Genomic DNA, 19,908 nt, shown 5'->3' on the forward strand with positions numbered 1-19,908 from the left:
TTCTGTCATTTGTGCAACTGTGTGAGTAGCCAAGGGTCTTAGGTGAGCTTATCTGAAAATGGTGATGAAGACACATATCCATTCCTTTATTTTTCCTAATTCTTTCTACTTTTTATACTTATTTTTTATAGTGTCCTTTTATGCTGTCCTTAATTTTTATGGCTTCTTTCTTTTTAAAGGAAGGTAAAGTAATGTGCTTGTCACTGTTTTCAAGCTTGCACATGAGAACTTCCAGAAGCTCTATTGCCAGGCTGAAGCAAGAAGAACACACTGAGAGGTGACAGAGGAAGTGAAGGGCAGCCTTCCTCCTGCCCGCGGGATCCTGCCCCAAGATCTTCCTGGCCTGCTTTGGTACAAGAAGTGGATCGACGTCTGCGTCCCTGCTCCGTGTGGCAGATGGTCACTGTCTTTCTCAGTTTGCTCGCTTGCATGTTTGGTTTTCTACCACCACATTTTAAAATGTCCCTGTCGCCCTTAGCCTTTCCAGCTACTCATTTTTAGCTTCGTTACTCGTGAAATATTCTAGAAAGTCTTTTGGCCTGGTTCAAAGTCTGTAAACAGCAGTGAGTCTTTTCAACAACTTCACTGGGTCTGAATAAGTCCTTGGCACATACATCTCTGTAAAACAGAGCGTTATCAAAGGCAATTTTTTTGTATTTTATTTTTTGATTGGGTGTGGAGCATGGGTCACATTTTAAACTCCAGGTTTCTCTTCCATCTGACTGATTTTGCACATATAGCTGACCATCATGGCTTGCACATTTTATGCCTGCAAAACAAATAAACAGGTTGCCTTTGCACTAGCTATCTCTGTTCCTCTCTCCCAACGTGACTTTTTGCATGCATGGGAGAAGAGCTATGCTCCCTCTCACGACTACACAGGTGCCAAGAGATTGTGACAGAAATGGCCCAGTGTAAGCCCATTGTTTTGACCTGGCAAAATGGTATTTTGCTGCTCCAGCAACCTGGGGGTTGGATAAAGAGGTAGTGGCAAAACCTTGATCTGACGAACAAAGAGGTGCTGCTCAGAGAACGAGAAGGGAATTTTAGAGATAAACTCCTGAGGGTTTCTACTCTCTTGGTTGAGAAGTCTGATTGGGTCTTGCACTGCTTTTTCCTGTTATGTGGTAACAGGGAGCACAGCAGATCAGGTGTATGAGCAGCTTCTCCCAGAACTGAATCTTCTCACAGCTGACTGTGCTGCTAGTGTCCAGTTCATCCAGGACAACAATCCAGGGAAACATTTGAGTATTGCAGGGGCATTTCCTATGATGCAGTTTTCAAAACAGAGTTGATATAACAGTGTAAAATAATAAATACAATACTATAAGCTTGAGGTTCTTGTGTGGACCCTGTCAAAACATCTGAATACCTGACATCTTTATTATGGCAAGCAACCTGCATGGTGAGACATTTAGACATAAGTCACTAAGATTTTGGAACTTGATTATTTTGAAAAAATAATGCACTTGCCACAAGCAACACCGAATTGGGATCTCTCTAAATTGTAGCTAAACCCTGGTAGTTTTCTGTCTTCAGCTACCTAATCACTGCATTTTATTTTCTGTTTGTTTCTCACGCTGATCACAAAGGGAGTAGCAGGGAAGTGTGATTTGCTCCTGCGGTAAAGAGGGCAAAGTCCAAATCAGGTAATTTGGTTGACAAGCCGCAGCCCACACCCACAGTAAGAAGAGCCCTTATTGCAGAGTTTGTTTTCTCCTACCACGATCTTCAGAGGATCTCTAGAAGGACACTATCTCCTGTTGGAAGAGAGGCTTGAAGGGGTCCCTGCATGGGAAGACGAATGTGAAATCACCTTCAAAGCCTGGTTTGACTATAATGAATGGGTTTACTTCTTGTTCAGTGGGTGACAATGCATGACACGTAATACACAGCACATTTCAATACACACGTGCATTAGATCAATGGAAAAAAGCCTGGCCCAACTGAAATTTGCCACTGTATGGCTGAGAAATCTGGAGGGCTTTCCCCAACAGAGGGAAGTTTCACTTAATGCATAGAAATTTAAAGTAATATATTATGAGGAGGAGAAAAGGATAGGTTTCTAGATAATTGAATGAAGTGAAGGGAAACTTAGGGCCAGAAACACTTTTGTCCTTGAATGTTCTTTCATTGCATTCCAAATAGGGACTTTGTGTCATGGACCTGTGAATACAAAGACTGCTTTTAAATCTCTACTTCTTGCATGACTGACACTTACAATTCAGTAACATCTTTCAAGACATCCTTTGTGCACATTTATTTCAAAATAATGCATTGGACCTGTAAAATCTTACTGGAATATTTTCCGCAATTACACTCCCATATTCTGTGATCAACCTTTAAGTTGATTGTTCCTTGTTTTAATATGACCTTATATCACAACAGCATAATTACAGTGAAAGTCACTGTCTGAAATGAAACAGCTTTTATTTTGTTATGTATTGATGGAAGGGACAGTTGATTGTAAAAGGAAAATGTTTTGTTTTCTGGAATAAAAACACAGAATTTGGAGCCTAGCAATTGTTGCCTGGGGAACATTTAATAATATTGCCATCTCTGCCACATACCAGGGAAATGAACTTCCCAACAATGCCTAGAAATGCGGGATCACTCCCTACCCTCCTTTTGTTTGTTTGCTGGCTTTATCTCTTTGACCCTCATTCTAGTTAGAAAAGCATATTGCTTCAATCTTTTTTACAAATCATTTAAAATGAAAGGAAATCGGGAGAAGGGGAATATCAGCATCAAACAACCCACTCTCAGGAGTGGAGTCTCTTCCGTTGGCAGTTCAGGGCAATTTCCATTCCAGTTCCCTGGACAGCTTTATGGGGAAATGGGATGTTCTACTTCCCTAGTTATCATCTCAGCAAAGGCAATGAAAAACCCCTTAAGAGGAGGTCAACAGAGTCCAGTATCAAGAGCAGGAGGTTTAAATGGAGAAGAGAGGATGAGAAAATTGAAATAGAGGATTGACCAACAATGCCAGTGCTTCATACATATGACTGTCTTTCATCTAATGAATGTACCTCATAGAGGGGAAAAATAAGTCGTAAACACAGCAGATATCTTGTGCATGTGAACTAACATGAATGTCTTGCATTCCTCTGTTCAGCTATATCACCATGAAAGCAGAATGGCTATCATAATGTTCTACTGTCAATTTTTCTTTTAAAATTTCTGGGACATGCCATGTCTGAGTGGTGGATACACTGCAATTAGCAGTTTAAACTAAAGTATAGATTAAATCAAACCAGTATGGAGTGTCCACTTGAAAGTATTCAGGTGTGTTGATTAAAAATGCAAACGTTGATACTGGGCAAAACCAGGATGTTTTTTACGCAATTTTTTCTTTTATGCATGTGGACACAGAATTACCATCCCAAAAAGTAGACAGATACATTTGTGGACAGTATTAAATAGCTACAAAAAACATGTTCCTATTTAGAAAGGTCCATTTACACAGTGGTCCCAGTCTGATTTCTAATCATTATTTGAACATAAAATGCTGTAATTGCTCCTGTGATAGGAGAAAATTAGTGAACTCAGAATGGTTTAGCTAAAATCAGAAACCAGGAGCTGAAAATATTCAGTTTGATTGCGGTATATTTCATGTTATGAATGTACCACGGAGCCCTTGGACTGTTATGTCCTTGCATTACTATTTTAACAGCAGGGGTTACATCTGGGTGGTATGTAGGGTCTGCTCCTACCTACCTGCAGCTCCACCAGAGCCAAAGAATGGAATCCTGATAAGAGGAGATGCATTGCTTTGTATGATAAAAGGTACTTTCTTTGTCTGGCAAACCACTCCTTTTGTATGCACATCAACCAGATGGCCATTTCAGTTTGTCTCCGGCTGTGAATCAGACAATATGGCAGAATTAAGGGAAAAGCAAAACCTTCCCCACCGCCCCTCCTCTCTGTACATAAAATTAGAAATCAACAACCTTTAGGGAGATTTTATTCTAATACTTCATTCCTTTGGTAATTTAGTGACTTTTGACTTTCTCAGTCATCGTGAATCACTCTCCTTAAGGTGTGACAAGCTAAATGCTTAAGGACCAGGAGACAGGAAAGAAGGTTCAGAAACTAAGTAACAAAAGAGACGTGAGAGGCAGCGGATTTTTTTTTAAAAAAAGTGTATCTGTGTAATTTTGGTGATTTGATACTAACTACATTTTGCATGGGGAGATTCCTGATGGTGCTACATGGACAGTGACTGCAGTTCTCTTTCCTGTCATACCAGGAGGTTTGGAGTCTTGTAGGATTAAACATAGAAAGTTCTTTGCTGATGGTCTACACCATTTTATCCTACACTGGAGATCCTTCTACAGATTTTGGGCAGCCATATCATTACCCTGTAGACCCCACAGAGAATTTGGAAAACCAATTTGCTTTGGGATCAGGACGTGAAAGGCAGCTCCCACACTGCTGACAGTTCCCTCACAGGTGGGGAATGTTACATGCTCCAGAGGTATAAATGTTTCAGCTGAAGAGGAAGAAATAAGGTGAGGAAAGAAGGCCAACAGAAATCTCAGTAAAACTAAGTCTCAAAAAAAGTCTGAAATGTCCAACAGGAGCCCTAAAACCTTTTCTGTTGGACTTCCAGGTAAAAAAGGCCTTTTGATGTTTACAGAAATCTGCTGTACACATCTTTTAGTTACTAACATAATTTAAAGCCTTCTGAAACTGTTCATTTTACTTATTTGGCACAATGTGTAGGATAAAATTTGAAAATAACTAGAAAGAGACCAAAAGCCACTATGCTAGAAAAAAAACACTCTAGTCCCTAGTAGGAGATGGCAGCTCTATATTAAATCCTATATTCAACTGGGATTAATTTTGCAATTTTCCAGAAATATTCAAGCATATACATGCTGATTTTGGCACATCTCTCAACACAAAATTACCTCTGAGTACCAGTAACTTTTGCTATAAACGGTGATAGCCATGTGCAGTTGTGAGAAGACACATTTTTCATTGAAGCATGTACCCATATTTTAGCAACTACTGAAATTAAATCCATGGGTTGAACCCTCAGTTTGCCTGCTGTTGCCACCTATTAGTAACCAAGCAATACAAAGGTATTTCTCTACTGTGCAAGGAACAACATTCTTTTGGTTCACAGAAGATCTCCAAGAATGAGCATTAAACTTTATGTAAAGTTAGGTCCTATGAAATAAAGAAACTGGGCACTCTCAGGATTCTCTCTACAGTTGGCACGAATTCCTATTGACTTCTATTAAAACAGTTTCAAATCCTGTTCTAAACCTTTAGTTAGCAAACACTGGAACTGCATTCACATTTAACTGTGAGGGCAGTTAAGAACACTTTCCCATGCGTCCCTTCTTGGCCGATTTGAATTTATGCCAACAGTGACAACTAGCAACTGCATTTCATGGTTTTCTTCATGTTATATATACCTGATTTAAGTTTAACTTTAACAAAAATCACAGTATTCCACTTATATGTACAAATTTTGCCAGAAATCATGGGAGGAAAACAGCAGTAAAAAAACATTTGAGAACATTAATAATAGAGTGCCACTCTACACAAGAATAAGGGAATAGATAATAAATAGCTCAATTTCAAGAGACTTTGAGATGTTTTACACCTTCAGTCATTTATCCTAAGGCTCTGGAAATCAGATTTCCTGCAGCTGGCTGCTGTTGAAGTGAAAGTAAATATAACAATAGGCAAAAAAAAAGAAAAAAAAAAGACAGAGATTCTGGAGTTTTGAAATGATTAATGCAAATTTTTATGCATTAACTTGTGTCAAAGAAATGTGAGGGCTAGCAGACATTTTACAAATATTTAGTGAGAGATAGCTTTTGTCTCGAACGTTTAAGGGTCAACTTGCTATGCAAAGAATAGATAAGATTCAAGAAAAAATTAATAGTCATGATTTTTGGAGAAGGAAGGTTTGGTTTCATTAAGAGATATAACAAAAAACTGCTAAAACTGGAGGTGAACTCTGGAAAGCTGGATGTATACTACCAAAGAAATATCAACTATATGATGTCTGGTTATAAATTCTCATAAGTACAAAGTTGTGACTAAAATATTCCATATTTTCTGCTAATGAGGCAAAAATACTGGGAAAAAAAGTTTCATGAGAGATAGATGAGTACTTTTAACATTTATTTTCTATATGGGGAAAGAGAAAAGGTAGAAGAAGTGAACATTCAAGTATTTATGAATTTTCTCTCCTTGTCTCAGGACTTGTATTCTGAAATTGAAGCACTCACACTAAAGGGGCTTAATTTTCAACAGCATTTGACATCTATTTTCTTCTTTACATTAGATATCTTTCCCTTTGCAAGCTTAAGTTTTATCTCTTCTTTACTGTGCCTAGGTCAAGTAAGACATCCATTACAGTCTGATTGCTGTGAGATCCTTGAAAAATCTGTGAAATTAAAATAACTCAGTGCAAATCTAAGATCTGTGGGGAATAAATAATACTGATGAGAAGTTGGTTTGTGCATGAGTGTTCCTGTCTGTAGAAATGATACTGTAATAACTCCTTTGCAAAATACCTTGAGATCTGAAATCTTTGAACATACTATATAATAACCAGGTTTTGTTATCAGTTAGTAGTGAATTGTTGGTACCACTTATATTAGAGAAAGACAGAAGATACTTTTTGATGTACAATATGGAATAAACTCCCCAAGGGAAATTCCCTCTTTATTCTTAACATTTTTACCTAAATGTAAACGGGAAAAAAAGAAGAATGGTATTCTGAAAAGCCTCTGATCAGATTGCTTTTTTTTTTTAATCCTAGGAGTGGTAGAATTAACATGTTATCTGGTACATGGTAACTGTTTTACTTGGAGAAAGAATATATTTGCCAGCATAATATCTACATTTTGATAGTCCTGCCATATAAATCTGATGCGCTAGGTCTCAAATGCAAGCACAAAAATCTACATACCCATCTTTATCACAATGATTACAATAAAAAGGAGGAAAACCGTTGATTTGCTTGATAATTTACAAAACCAAACTTTATGGGCAGGAAATTTTTAGAAAGGTAGCTGTAAATCTCAGCACAGTTCTCTTATCAGGTGACCTGTAACCTTACTCCAAAGTCACTTCAAACCCAAGGAAGAAAATCCCAAAGGTCAACAAAAAAAGTCTTTTTTCTTCTTTGAACTGGCATGCAATTTTTATGTTAAATAAAATTTATACCCCTATATAAACAGATTGCTTAAAATTAATGTCTTCCTACCTTTATCCAGTTATCTTTTCATGGTTTTAAATAATCAGAAGTCATAACTTATGGTATATGAAGACTTGAGGATTTTATATGTTATTTTTATTCTTGAGCATGGCTTCCAAGGATGTATGCATAGCCTGCAATGTGCACATATATATCTATATATCTATCTCTGTCTGTGTATATGTGCTCTCTCTAATAACCAGTGAGCCTCTGGAGACAAAGCCACCTCTTGTGCAGTTCTTAAGTCCATGAATAACCTTAAGCACATGACTCATTCTGTTGAGTGGGATATCTCATGCATTTAAAGTTGCATATGTGTTAAAGTGATTTGATGGATCAGGGCCAAAACAAATAGGGCCTATGGCAATGTGGGACCAATGATGTTCTTATTGTAAGACTCATTAACCCTGTTTTTTCATGAATTTTAACAAAGCAAAGAGTTTCTTATTAATGGGAATTCTTTAAGGTTTATTTTAATTTCTTTGATTTCATTCCATTGTGCATGGCCCATTTTTATGCCTGTGTTTCCAAGGAAACAGTTGTAAAATGGAATTTGATATGATGTGTTATCAGGTTCCTTGTCAGCAAGTTTCAAGTGATAGTTATGAACTTGACAAATTAAGTTAAAAAAATTATGATTCGAGTATTAAGATAGAGCTACATGTACAATGTTTGTTGTCATCTGAATTACGTTCTAATATTTTAATTTGTTTGGGGACAGAAACTGTTCTGATCACTGGAAGGAGGTCATAGTATTGATAGCACATACACAATATACAATGTCTGCAATGCTGAAATCAATATTTGAAACTGCTGCTGTTTTGATTCCATTAATATAATCTCAAGAGGAAGTACATTGAGTTAAATCAGACTGACTGCATTTAAGAACTCCTTTATCCTCACTGACGGCTAACAATAAAAGGAAAGTGAAATCTAATCAGGACCCGAGTCTTACGTACCAAAATCCAAGTAGGGGTTGTGTATGCAATAAGTCTAAGAGAATGGCGTACTTTGGATGATATTTACAATCTGTTAATTGCTGTGCAAGCACAAACACAAATGTTTATTCCAAAACATTTGTGCAAATATATGTGTTTTAGAGAGAAACAAACAAACTGGAGTTCTGTTCCTCAGCTTCTTTATTATTTTTATTGCAATAACGAGGGTCCCTTGAGTAAATATACCAGGCAAAAAAAAAAAAAGACTTCTTAAAAAAGACTCTAGATCCAAGTTTGTGTTTGTGACATTTTTCACAGATATTCACCTCTAAAAAAAGATGAACAGGAAACTCCAAACTTGTACTGAGGACTCCTGTTTCACATAATACTGTTTTTTGATGATACTTGCAAGTAAAAATATTTCAGGAATGTTTTATCATTCTATTGAGAACAGCCTTTTTTTTAAAGCAATCTCTATGGGGCAGTTACCTCCACAAGCCTGAGAAGCTAGGCAAGACCCTGAAAAAAATAGAAAGACCTATGCAAGCAATATTAAAATCGTGGTTTGAGGGAAGGAAAATAGGGATTTGTTACTGAAGCATATTCCAGTAGTGCTCCCCTACTTAGTACGGAAATTATTTGGTTTAGTTTTAATACAACTAGTATTTGTCTTTCAGATACTTAACAGAAGTCATGTCAGGATTTGCAGAATTCTCATATCACATTTTATTTTTTTTTGTCTGAGCATCCACGTGAGGCATGCCAGGAGCTGAGACTTTGACCTCTGGTATTTGACATGCCCTGCCCTGAGGTTATGGCCTCCCTGTTGACAAGATGTGGGACCTCACCAAAGCCCAACTATGCTCTCACTGGCATCTGCACTTGTTTTTCCGTGAAACTTAGGGTGCTGGAAAGAACAATAAGGGCTTTTCTCCAGCACCAGGATGCAGATAGGACATTAATTTGGATCCACAATATCAGAAGCATTCCTGGTTCCCTACATTTATAGGTCAAGTGCCAAACCTTAACAGGTTTGGGGAAGGGGATGGGGGGGAAGTTAATTAGAGGCTAAGGAGCAGGATTGTGCAGGAAACTTTAGGCCAAGTAAGGAGTCAAACTTGCTTTTCCTTAACTGTAGGCTACTGTCTTAATGCCTGAGGTGATCTTCCTCTCTCGATTTACAAGTGACATGTAAATGGAAATGAAAAAAAAATCTAAATGTTTATTATCGAAATGTTCACATCTTCAGAGCACAGAGAATTCTCTGAATTTTTTAGTTCAGGTTTTGTAAATTTAGAGGCTATTACTACCAAATGCTAACCTTTTTACGCACGAGAAAGTTACTGTTCTTGAACTTTTAGAAAGTGTGATCCTAAGGAGAAAAGACTTAACACTGGAAAAACAGAAATTATTTCCCTATAGACTAATCTGAAGTGTTTGAGGCTGCCAGAAATGTGGTATTTTAATGTTCTTGAAGAGATGGATTTCTGACCAAAGGTAGGTGAGGTGCCAGAGGTGAATTAATTTCAAACATGGTCCTGCATGGAGAAATCACCACTCCTTTTATAGTTGCATGTGTGTGGAGACACACACACATTGTGAATTTCTTGTTTTTCATGTATTAAGCCTAAAACCAGTTTATGTTTTTCCATTAACAGTTTGAAGTAAGTTAATTTAAAATCACAGTAGCTGGACTTGGTGAGGCAAGGGTGAAGTGTACGCTTTCAGTTGTAGAAGCAAGTCTTTTCATTAAAAATGGCTATAGTTATATTTGTCTTAGCCTTATAACTTTCGTAACAGTTTATAAGATAGAAAAGGAAAACAATTCATCTTGAAGACAATTGAACCTGACACAAAAGAATGTAAAAGCTTGAAAGATGGTCTGATGCGGAAATACATATTTCAACAATTTGTAAATTGTGCATTATATACTCAATGAATAATTGTGGTCTGTTTACCAAATATGAATGTAGACAATTGTTAATGTACTATCATGTCAGTCCATGAGATAGAGGCATTATATTTTTGATACAAAAAGAAAGAAACAGAACCAAAGAAAGAAATACTTGCTGCTGTTCAAGCATTAATAAGAGCTGTTTTAATGTTGTTAGAGATTAGAAGAAGTCTTATTTGAGACAACTAAAACTTTTCAGATTCCTTTCCCTAAATGTATATTATAAGAGTGCAAAATGCATCCACATATGATGTGTTGTTATCTTGTCTGTCTCTTTTTCTAATTCCGTCTTTTGATGTCATTTAAAAATGGCTAGGGGAGTGTTTTGAAGGCTTGTAAGAAAAAAAAACCTGCTCTCATTTCCTAGACAAGTCTTGCTATGAAGTCTCAGGAATCAGTTTGGGTGAGTTATCGCATATCCTTTAAGAAAATGGGAATACATGGGCTATAACAGCTCTATTTAAAATAGAAAATCTACTCTGTGTGTGTGTGTGTGTGTGTGTGTGCAGGCAAACATGGCATTCAGGAGAGTGAAATGAAATGAGCCAGAAACTTCTCACATTTTCCTGGCATCTGTGGCGTGTCGCCATATGAGAACCATATGACTGCTGGCAGATTGGCATGTCAGCTCAAGCATGTACAACTTGACCTCACAGAGCTCTGTGTTTATCAGTTTATAACAGGAATATTGATACAATTTTAGCTGCAGTCTTTCTGTGCAAGGACACTTCATCCTTTCACAGTCCTAATTCTCCTTTGCTAAAATGACAGCACCTTGTTTTTGAAGTTGCTTTTCCACTTGGGGAAAAAAAAAAAGCAAAGGCGGCAGAAGACAGCAGAAAGCTGCTCTGTGTGCCAGAATGATGTTTCATTCATTGTTTTGTTAACTGTGAAGTCCTTAGTGGAGTTTGTCATGGGATTGCCTGGCTGACTTCCACTGGTTTTTCGGTTGAAAACCACAGCAATATTAAAAACAGAGGTGGAGGCAAAAATCTGGAGTATTGTTAAAGCTGCAAGTTATCTGTACAGAGCAGTTCCAATGTGTATTCACTCAGAAGAAGGATAAAATGATAATATATAAAAATGTGGATGGGCAGGTTTTCACTTAAAGTTTGCTTTAGATGTCCTCATCTCCAAGTGAGTGGAATGTAAGCATATATGTAGTTGCCACAACTTATATATATGCTGCTAAACATTAGAATGGTGAACATGATGTAAAATCTGAGACAAACAGCTCTCCATCCAGAATGAGAAACTGGATAGAAGTGTAATCATAAATCTGAGTTTGCTTCAAATATTCAGATGTCATACAAACTTGTCTGGTTGTTTATGGCTGGTGAGAGCTGGTAACAGTGAAATGATCTAGGTGCAGCCCAACCATGACCTGGATTGGAGACAAATAAAAGGTATAAGGGTACTTTTGACCATATGATTTCGTTTAAACTGCCTTTGTCACCACATTTTCCTTCAAGAATAAGAGTATATCTTCGATCCTCAAGCACTTAAACATACACTTGTGCTATGACTTGTTCCACTTAACAGTGTGGAAAGATGATGTACTGAACATGCATTGCTTCACATTAGCGCGCGCAAATGCACTCACACTGCCTTTCAGAAATAACGTTATTCATATCCGCTCAAGCTTCCTTGAAGGTTAAGCTTTAAACTGCTGTGATTTTCTAATTTTCTCTATACTGGCAACTTAATTAGAATCTCATCAGAGCAGATTCTAGAACTGACATTAAAACTTTCTCACCCACTGTCTTGATGAGAAATGTTATAGAGACAGTACCATAATGACTAGTTTCTTTGTAAGGACTGGCATGAAGGGTAGGTGGAAAATCAGTGAAGAACAACATCAAGAAATTAATTAGATAACATCCTGAAGAGAAAAAAGAAAATGAGAAAAATTTTTTTCTTAATTTAAAAAAAAAAACAATGAAGAACTAAAAAAAGTGAGATCTAAAATTTCAATTCCCCCAGAGACACTACGGGATACATTACGGGATACAAGGAAATATCCTGCCACATGCAACTATATATTCCTATACAACACATAGGAAATTTGTGGTGATCAAAATTGCCATTTACAATGTCCTTGAGGGAATTTATTAGAAAGTCTAAAATAATTGGATGTATTTATAGAATTTCATTCAACAGTCTTTTCATGCTGATGGATTGGAAGAAAGACTAAAAGAGAAATAAAAAAGGGAGGGAAATGGCTCTGTTCTGCTGAAAATGGAGAGCTATTTATTTCTAGTTTGTTTTGGCAGGTGATATTTGGCCAGAAAATCTAATATTGTGGTAAGGCCAAACGTTTTGAGTTTACCCATCTGTAACCTCCACACAAGCTACAAAATTTTAAAAATTCAAAGTTTCAGAATCTTTTATGCATGGTGAACTCTGATTTAGTTTTCATTATCATCTGTAGTCTGAATCTCTGCTGATAGCCTGAGAAAACTTGCTATATCAAATTACTCCAAAAAGATTTCCAGTCTAAGGAGATGAACAATGAGCAACATCATTTGACAATTGTCTTTCTGTTGGTTGAGACATATTCTGTCAAAAGCACCACCATGGATCGATGATGACATCTAAAGGGGCAAAGTGCATACTCAGAAAGACTATTGAAAATCAAATATGATCACAAATTCTAATGGATGTGATGCCTTAAGCCCATAATGGTTTTCTTATTTTTCTACCTTATAAGTTTTATAGGTAATAGAAGTAGATTTTAGAAACCCTTTCTCCCTCCTCCTCTAGCACCCCTTAGTTTATACATTCCTTAACCCTCTTACCCCATTCCATACTCCCCATATCACCCTACCCCCGTATCCAGTAGAAGATGTTTAGTCTCTTAGTCAGGGCAAGCCTGTCTTGTTTGGAGAACGCTTGTATCTTGGCCTAAACCGCAGGACAGAGTCAAGAAACTGGGTGACTCTGCTCTCTGTACCCCGAAGATGATGAAGGATGATGAAGAGGGGGTCCCAAAAAGCCCCCCGACCCAATTCCAGGAGGTGGGCCAGGGGGTGGACCAGAGCAAAAGTCAGAGGATGGACACACTTGGGATTGGCCAGATATTGTTATAAATGTAACATCTCGGGCACACCCTGGTGCGCGCGTCATGTAACATCTCTTGCCTTGGCATAATTAAACCCTTTCTTATCTCACCCCAGCTAACAGCTCCTAGATTTTTTTTTCTTAGCACCAGCAGAGCAGGCATCAGATGTGTCAGTTCATTAATTTATACACACATTTGCACACTCATATTCAGACTTGAGAACACACAGATATTATGGGTGTAGTAGACTCTCTCCAAAATATATGTTTGGGTCTGTGATAATTTTCCTCTATCAGGAAAGAAAAAGATTTGCAACTTCAGACAGATTTATCATGTTTATTTTATATGTAATTTACTATTTGAATGGTAACAAAAATACTTTGAGAAGTAGTAAGAATTGAAAGTGTGCCTGTCATCCATGATGGTGATATGTCTGTTTAAGGAAAGGTAAAATTACTTCTGAGCATCAAGCTCATCTTGAGAGATTGGCACCAGACAATTAAATTTTAGTCATCTGGAGAGAATTTGAATAAAACAATATAAAAATCCTGCAGTCATGACAATATAAACTTGAATAAATGTTAGATTTATACATGAACAAGCAAAGCCCCTTATCATTAAATAGTACTTAGTGTAAGTGGACAAGTCAAACTGTTTGCTTTTTTGTTTCTTTTCAAAGAATTGTAGCGGGGGGGGTCCTAAGTGTATGATTCAGAAGGGAGGGAAGATCACTTGCTGCAGCATGTGGACAGGTTTGAGTGAGAGCAGATTTCTATGCTGGAAAGAAATATGAGCCAGGGAAAACACCCCTTTTTGAACACACACAAGCCCTGATTGCATGGCCCACAGCTGGAGTTAATCCAGATTTCTGTTTAATTAAATAGTAGCAGGCATTCTGCTGCCTTACATCAAAATGCACAAGGATGGAGATGAAAGGCAAAATGTGACACACACTTCTCTTCATTGTTAATGAGAAAAGATAAGGTTTATTTAAAATCTTTTAATGAAAATCTATTCACTGTGCAGGACAAATTCTAACTGCACAGGGTAAATTCTAACTGCAAGAGAAATGTATTGTGATAAAGTGATGGCTTGGTACTAACATATGAAATTTTGTTATTGAATGAACTCTCTATGAAATAACCTGTGCTATAATTTGTTGACAAATCATCCTATCCTGGTCTCGCATTATCAACATGTTTCTAAAAAAGAATAATCCAACCTTTTTTTTTCTTGCACAGCAATAAGAAGAAAACTTTCAGCTGAAGGATGTCTAGATGAAAAAAGCAAGATACACAATCCCATTTTAGAGCTGGGCACTCAGTTATCCCATGTGCAGTACCTATCCTTCAACATCTATGTATCTACAACTTTTTCACAGGTGAGAGTGGAAACTTCCCCAGTCTTTGAGGACTAGGAACTCATCTATAATGCAGGTCAAGGAGATGTGACAGGCACCATCCAAGGTTAAAGAGTATGACAGAAGTAACCAGGTGAGAACTTTCTTATAAACTTAAAAGTAATATATATGTTATATTTTTCCCTAGAAGGAAGATGTTTTCTTTATTAATCTGTTCATCTCTGACACCGATTTCATTGCATGCCAGAGGCTGTCTGATTTAAAAGATGCAGGTACACTTGGGGAAATACAGACCATGTATATTGGCTTTCATTGTAGAATCCATTTTTTTCCAGCAAATCATCTCCTCTAGGAAACAGGAAGGATGGATATTATAGGGTTGTGCATTTTTATAGCATCACATGGTAAACATGTATCCTTGATAACAGTAACAACCACTACCATCTTGGTTTTCTCCTGTCATGAAATACAAGGGTTGAGTTTGCTTTTTTATTTGGCTTAAGTCAACAGCAAACAAAACTGTTGATCATAGACAACAAAGAAGTTCTGGCTCCTTGAAGAGCAAGATGACTATCGGATGGGTAAGCAAAAAGTGGAGGTTAGAGAAGCAACAATTTCCCCACAAACACAGCATAAAATGGGAACAATACATGAAACTGAATTGCAGATAGTTTAACAGTGATCAAAGTTAAATGTTGTCTTTATGTAACTACTTAATAACTAGTGTAACTCTTTTCACAGATATTACTGAGCCAAAAATCAGCAGGATTCAGGAAATGTATAAAGCCTTTCTGAGGATATTGAGAGCATTCAGTCACATTACATTAGAATAAATTATTTCCTAACAGTATGAGTACTCCTATCCTACAGTACGAAACACCCTGATTGCCTGCTCATCCTGGCTAGGACATTATTTCCAGTGCAGGAGATGACTCAATATTGGTTTTTAAATCTTGCTGCGACATGTCAGAGGCCAATTAGATGGACTGTTGGTCTGACCTGGCATGGTTACTCTTACATCCCTTCTGAAGATGCTTAACTTTGTGTCTGTTTTAGCATCATCCTTCTCATCACTTAGGCATGTTTTTGAGCACATAAAAATATATTCTTTACTTCACATACCTTGGCTGCCCCTATCCCATGCCTTCTTTGGCATTGTAAACACATCACCTCTCCCCAGCATCCCTCCGTATGTTTTCTCCTTAACCTTTGACACCTTTCAACCTTTAAAAACACCCCTAAAGAATAAAGCACTAATTCATTTCCATCTTTCTCTGCACCTTCATACTACAGGCTCACCACTGTTGCAGGCTTGGCAGGGATGGAAAGGACGGCAATAAATGCATTCAGGATATCCTGCCATCTAGAAAAATGAGCAGCATTTCAGAGGAAGGTTACTCTAAATTCTGCTTAACATATCTGCAAAATCTTTCCAAAGTAGGTATCTGTCTGGTTTTCAAATCCAGCCTTAATTTGCCTCTTTTTCTTCTCTGGCTTTGAGACCCCAGGGTTGTCTCCCTCCTCACACACCTGGAAGAGATTCCTCAGAAGTGATGCTTTGCTTCAGGTTTCCTCTCCCAGGCAGCCCTTGGAGGCCAGGGTGCAGCTGGCCTCAGCTTGCACTACCCCACTGGTCCTGGCTCCCATTTCAACTTCCCTGACATTCCTGGCAATGGATCCATTTTGGACACAGGCTTCTGGGCACCGTGCTCTGGGCAGTGCCTGCAAGGATACAAACCACAGGTAAATCATATGCTCTATAAAATGAAGCGTTTGGATCCAAGAGTAGAGGGACATTGTCTCCATTTTCTTGCCAGCCACATCACAGCCTGTGCAATACATTTACTTTGCGACATCTAAAAAAGGCAAGGATCTGCCATCACAGCTGCTTCATCTATATGCATTTTGTGTGTGCTCAATACATATATAGCATGTCTGCAGCCAGACCAGCACACCCAAGAAGCCTTACAGGGCTCCTATGCTGGGATCATGTCCCATGAGAGATGATAGGGTTTCCTGACACTGGGGTTGCAGATCACATCCCTACTGCAGGAAGGCAGGAGCAGGCAGGGATGCCTCAAACTGGTAAGGCTGCTGTCCTACAGCTCAGTCCTATAACCTGGTGATACTGGAGGAAGTCTGGAGCACCTTCTCTACTTCCTCTCTCTCTCTTGCCTTTTTTTTTTCTTCAGACTGTATTTGACCATCTTTACCTCTCTTTCCATGTATTACTCCTACTTTTTTTCCTCTGATGGTCTTATTTTTTCAGCTGTATGTTTCTTTCTACACTTTTACAGCCACTTTTCTTCCCAAATCAGAGAACTGAATTTTTTAAGGGAAACAAGCCCTATTTTGAAACCTAGTTGTTTGGTTTGGCAGAATGGAGTTTCCTCTCCTCAGGGCAATTTTCCTTCTTCCTCCAAACCCAGTATTAAAAATTATTGGAAACATTAGCCAGATAGGATTAAAAAGAAACACAGTTTTAATAAAATGTCATTCAGATTTTGAATGACAGAGTGAGGCTGTGCATGTGATATACTATAAGAAGCCTTAAACACCAGTATATTATGTGTAAAAGTAACAGCTCTTCTTTGTGAAGGTGCCATTTATCAGCATCTGAGGAGGTTATTCAAGTGAGTAGTTTAACAAACATGAACTAAAGTGTAATATCTAATAGCTGTCCTGTTTAACTCTAAATAACATAGCGGAAGATGGCTCTTAAAAATTAAATGACCATCAATCAATAGATATTGCTATTTTACAGGAGAGGTTATATATAGCCCTATAGAAACAATGCACATGAGGTGTGCTGCTGGGGGTCACTCCACCAGGCAAAGGAGAAAGGCTGAATCATACACCTTGGGCAGGCACAGACAAGCACTCTGTCATTTTAATAATGCTCTCATTGCAGAAAGTTTCACCAGTTATGGCCATGATGCTTAATTGCTCTCATTTATCTCTCTAATAAATGATGTCATTGAGTTAGAGCTGTTGAACAAATACAACTGGCAAGTCAGTAGGTAAACCTGCTATCCACACCTACTGATGAGAGTGAGGGGAATAAATGGGAATAAGAAATGTAGCAAAGGCCTTAAAATTATACATAGATGAAATTTAGGACAGCAAACCAGATATTTTATTACCTTATTTCTCTATTTGTCTGAGACCATCCATATTCACTGAGAAATAAAAAGATAGAAATACATACATAGAACCTCCAAATTCACTGAGTGCAGAAGAAAACCTATTTTGTACTGCCAGCTTGAGAGTTCAAGGGGTGACAGTTGTGCTTTGGCCCTGCTGCATCTTGATATAGGCGAAGAGAGATGCAAGTCTGCACAGTGGAACTCTCACTCTGTGCATACGAAAAAAAGGCTTTCAGCTCCATATTTTCATTCGTAGCAAGGTTTTAGTCTTGTATGATGTAGAAGAATAAGAGCAATAAAATGAAAAAAGCAAACAAAAAGTTCCCCAAATGGCTTTACTCAAGCTGAGTGAACAAATAGAAAAAAAAAAAACATTTTTAGCAGTGACTCTGCTTTATCTCTGTAGGGTACAAATCACTGCCATTTCCAAGTCTTTATCTCCCTTGCAGAGGTTACCACCTGCTGCATTTCCAGCAGGACTGGATGGTGTTGCTGTGGCCTGGCCAGGGGCTGTCAGTACTACTGTGCTTAGGCAGGATGATCTGTGAGCATGCAGGAAATGTGTCCAAGGTGGCTAGAGTTTTGTTTGTTTACTCGTTTGTTCTCCTATATTTCTAGGAGAGGAAACTATCTCTAAAAGGAGTCTGTTCTGACAGACCTCAGCTTTTGGAGCCAATCTGGACTTCTCATCTCAGATCTGCCCCTTAATGGGGGGAAACGTGAGAGGGCTGTAAATGTCCTTCTTACAAATCCTCTTTTCCCAGTCTCATGGCTGAAGTTTGACAATTAAGAAAAGTTGCTTAATCTCCGTTAACCTTTGTGTCTACAAGGGCAGAAAGCAGCAGGACTTTACAAGTCTGAGCATGCTAAAAGTGGTCATGCAAGATGATGGGAGTCCTGGGGCGTCCTGTGCTGCTTCATGCAGGAAATTAGGTGATTATTGGAAATCAACTTCCTGGGAATTGCTAGGAAAGCATAAAGGGAGTGAGGGAGGCAGAGCATGAGCATGAGCAGAGAAAAGCCAAGGGGCTTCTGCAGGTCCAGAATTAGGTAAGTGCCTACATGAGAAAATGAGAGGTAGAGCAGGGGAGGATCAATGACCCTGCAGCAAAGCCGATCTCCTCAGGCTGCGCCTTTCTCAGAACAGTTTGTTTCTCTTTCTATTATTCCATTCCTTTCCAAACTGGGGAAAAATAATTTTTAAAAATGCTTACTGTTTATGGCATGGCTTTAGATTTTTTTTTAAGGTCTTGCACCTCTATCTGGGGCACTCAAACTGCCTGTGGGCAGATAGCTTGCCACTGCAGCACCGAGAGACTTCCTCAGCAGAGTTCACAACTGTGGCTAACAGTTTGGGTGGTTTTACTAAAAATACATTACACCTGGAGATACTTGATGACTCTTTTCCCAGAGCTGATGAAAATTACTGTTACTTTTTTGAAGGGAATTTTCAGGAAGTGTTAAACATATCTATAATAAGAGGAGTTGGCTTTAGATGTAATATTCACCACAGCTTTGCACTGTTGGTAAATCCAGTTTGCTTCCTACAATATCCCCACATTTTTTTATGGAAATAACTTCACACAGTTGGAGTCTGTGAGGGAGAAGGTGATATGGGTCATGAAATTATACCAGATTTTAATTCCTACTGTATGAAATTCATAGTGTGCAGGATCTCAAACAGCAGATACCAAGTTAGATTGTATTCTTAATATAGACTCTCAAACTCTTTTATGATTAAACATTGACTTTTCCTACATGAAAGCACGAAAGGTTGATGCTGTGTGGGAAGTTCAAGGTACCCAGATTACAGGGTGTAAAAATAAGGAGAAAAGGGATTTTTTTTTTTAAATTTTAGAACCCTTTTAAAATGTTGGAAAAATGTTCCAGGCCATTTCCAAATCAGTGTTTTTGAAATGTTGGTAGCATGATGAACTGTTAAAAAAAAAAATGGAATAAACTCTTTGTTTTTAAAATGATTTTCACTGGTGTTAAAGAACATTGTAAACCAAGAAGAACTAATTATTACAAACCCACAAATTCGAACTGGTGTTTAAAAGTGCTGAAGAAAAATAATTCATTTTGTTCCAGTGTATCTTTAGAGCCTTTTAATATTCCTAAATGAAAAATTTGGTAAAAATAATGCAACTTCATGAAATGCTTCAGTTTTACTGATACTTATTTATAAAAATTTTACACAGGCATCTGTGGTAGGGACAGGTAC

At 37.9% G+C, this 19,908-nt stretch overlaps 2 long non-coding RNA genes across 3 annotated transcripts in view; one reads left to right on the forward strand and one right to left on the reverse strand.

Annotated features, from left to right (window-relative positions):
- LOC113977767 overlaps positions 1-7,629 on the reverse strand; it is a 39,629-nt gene extending 32,000 nt beyond the window's left edge. Inside the window, exon 1 of the long non-coding RNA XR_003537413.1 lies at positions 7,235-7,629. This is a non-coding gene — a long non-coding RNA (uncharacterized LOC113977767). The remainder of the gene's footprint in view (positions 1-7,234) is intronic.
- A 2,801-nt stretch (positions 7,630-10,430) lies between these two features.
- The window catches only part of LOC113977701, a 38,611-nt gene continuing 29,133 nt past the window's right edge, over positions 10,431-19,908 (forward strand). For both annotated transcript variants that reach the window (XR_003537408.1, XR_003537402.1), the window contains exons 1-2: positions 10,431-10,520; positions 14,420-16,281. This is a non-coding gene — a long non-coding RNA (uncharacterized LOC113977701). The remainder of the gene's footprint in view (positions 10,521-14,419; positions 16,282-19,908) is intronic.

The sequence above is a fragment of the Neopelma chrysocephalum genome, unplaced genomic scaffold, assembly GCF_003984885.1.
Source record: "Neopelma chrysocephalum unplaced genomic scaffold, ASM398488v2 Primary Assembly neopelma1_22, whole genome shotgun sequence".
Classification (NCBI taxonomy): Eukaryota; Metazoa; Chordata; class Aves; order Passeriformes; family Pipridae; genus Neopelma; species Neopelma chrysocephalum.